Consider the following 2,231-nt stretch of genomic DNA (forward strand, 5'->3'; position numbering starts at 1 on the left):
AAGATGTGGGTGGTTGGCGGGTGCTCTTTGTGGTTTGCTTTTTCTTTCCTATCCAACATCTATCGTACTTATTTATCTCCCCTCCTTCTTTTTTGTGTTTGTTACTCTCTTGTAACACCTCTAATCTTCGGCACTTATGTGACCTTATTGTGTTGCAAGTGCCGTAAAACACTTACTAAAACGATTTTTTTTTATCCGATCTTTCTTGAAAAAAAGTCGAGATGTGTCTGAGGTAAAATTCATTTGTACAGCGCATATCCCAGCTCAACAGCAGGCTCTATGCGCTTTACACTATATTATTACCCAAGCAGACCATAGAACACTCCGAAACATTCTCAGCTTCCCGGGAAGCATGCACTACAAGCAGCTGATTAAGCGCTCAAACACTAACAAACTGATAAGATCTTTCGCTGTCTATAGCCGTGTTCCTATTCCCACTTGGGTGAAGTGAGGAAAATTAGTGTAAAGTACCTTTCCCAAGGACACAACGTCGGGCCCCTGACGGGATTCGAACCCACGACCTTACGGTGCGAGTCCTAGAGCCTAACCACTAGGCCACTGACACCACTGATAAAACCATTGATGTGTACTACCCAGCATAATATGGAGAAATTATGGTAACTTTGATCTCATTAATTTGACGAAAGCCTTATTTCACCACGATGTCTCACAAATAGTTTGGGATTAGCAGAGATTACGCCGCGCTGAAAGCATCAAAGACGGGGAGACACCTCTGTAATTCCGGTAACAGTTTCCCGACACAACTTCTAAATAAAACCTACATTCTATTTGTATTGCTGTGCTCTCATTTAGGTGTAAGTGTAAGTGCTTATTGCCTCGGGTCAAGAGAAATAGCACTGAGAAGAAGTTAGTATTCGCGGCTGAAGAGAGAAATTATGTATTTCCAAGCCTCATCCGATCTGACAAAGAGCCTGAAGAATAAATGAATTGGTCGCTTTTAAGCACAAGGGGGCAATCCCGAAAAATGCTTTTTGGAGAAAATCGAAGGTAAAATTTTTTCCCTGTGTTTAGTTTCTTTAAAAGACAAGAAGAGATTTCTCTATAATCAAACAAATATACACACCAATGAAACCAAACTTCTCCTATAGATAGCACAATGCCCACTTTGGGTGTAGGTCAAGATTTCCAAACCTGTGGAAAAATGCTGTTTTCTATATCAGGATTTTGTCGAGCGCCTGATTTCACAACGCTGCCTCACATATTTTTTAATTGCTTGAAAAGAGTGAACGCTCAGCTGGAAAAGAAATTAAGAGGAACGTTGTTTAGAGAGATGGAGAGAAGCAATGAGAGAGGAGGAGACCTATTCTACTCTCTGCGTACAACTTTTTTTAAACGTGTTCCTTTTGGCTTCATGTTGACATGTCACAAGACAATCACAAACTGTTCCCGAAGTGAGGCATTAACATGTTCTTATGCGAGACAGCAGAATTGTAAATGGGCTGATATATCAATGTCATGCTGTGCTGGAGCAACATAAGCGGAACTGCTGCTTTTTCTTTCCTCATCCTTACTATCGTCATTTTCATCTAGATCTGCTTCTTTTGCATGTTTGTCACTCTCTTGTGACCTGCTGTTTCCGCGGTGCCTTGATATTCAGAGTTTGTTCTGTTGAAGCTAGAGAGGTGAGCAGAGTAAGCCCGATTCCCTGTATGGACTTCTCTGTTGACATCCACCTCTTGGCGCTCATATGACCTTATGCAGTTGCAAGCGCCGTAAAACCTTACTAAAACTAACTAATCACAAAATATGATCAGTAGCTGGTCTCTGCCAACATCACCCTTAAATATTTCTGCTGCACGTGTCTGTCATAACCGTGGAGCTCTCTCTCTCTCTCTCTCTCTCTCTCTCTCTCTCTCTCTCTCTCTCTCTCTCTCTCTCTCTCTCTCTGGTTTGAAAAGATTTAATTTTTGGGGAAAAGGAATGTTGTTCCCGCTTCCGATCCGGACATTGAGTATTGCCTTGTTAGTGAGACAATTTCCTGGGCCTTCGGCATATTGTGGTAGGGTGGCCAGTTCCTTTCCAAGCCGCCTTTACTTCCCCAACTCGAAGTCAGGTACCTTTTACTGCTGGGTGGGCAGGAGCCTACTTTAAGCCCTCGCCCAAGAGTCGCCGTCACACAGCTCTCGTTTCCTGAAAGAAGCAAAGTGTGCATTCAAACTTTCTGTAATCCTAGCAGATACAGACTGTCAGATCGTTATCGGTGGGCCGCT

Source organism: Aplysia californica, unplaced genomic scaffold (assembly GCF_000002075.1).
Source record: "Aplysia californica isolate F4 #8 unplaced genomic scaffold, AplCal3.0 scaffold00193, whole genome shotgun sequence".
Taxonomy (NCBI): Eukaryota; Metazoa; Mollusca; class Gastropoda; order Aplysiida; family Aplysiidae; genus Aplysia; species Aplysia californica.